Below are 533 nucleotides of genomic sequence, written 5' to 3' on the forward strand. Positions count from 1 at the left end.
GATACAGGTCAGTGGACACATAGAAAGGTGTGCGAGGAATCTCAATCCTAATTTCCTAATTTTTCCCTTCTATCAATGTTAACAGAACACATCAACACAACAAAGAATGAATAAAGAGGCAATTTTCATTAATAAATCTCTTCTTCGACTAAATATAAACACATAACATAATATAAAACACCACTAATATTCTATTTAATATCACTAACCCCCATACATCCCATACACCATTCACACTACAAATCCAGATCTACCCTAATTGCACCAAATCCAGAACTACTTACCTCCCTTACACATAATCTTTTTACTAAAGGACTAATAGACTTGACACCGTTCAGAATTCGGTGTATACTCAAAGCAATGAATAGTATTACTACGAAACCGGCATGCTTGTAAATCTCTTTAACAACTCACAATAATGAGTTTTATTACCTTTATTCCTACCTCAGTTCATTTAATTGTATATATATATATCATTACTTTTCATAAAAAGCCTTACCTTCTTTTTGATTTCCAATGTGCATTTTCTCTTA

This window comes from Octopus bimaculoides, chromosome 3 (genome assembly GCF_001194135.2).
Source record: "Octopus bimaculoides isolate UCB-OBI-ISO-001 chromosome 3, ASM119413v2, whole genome shotgun sequence".
In the NCBI taxonomy this organism is placed as follows: domain Eukaryota; kingdom Metazoa; phylum Mollusca; class Cephalopoda; order Octopoda; family Octopodidae; genus Octopus; species Octopus bimaculoides.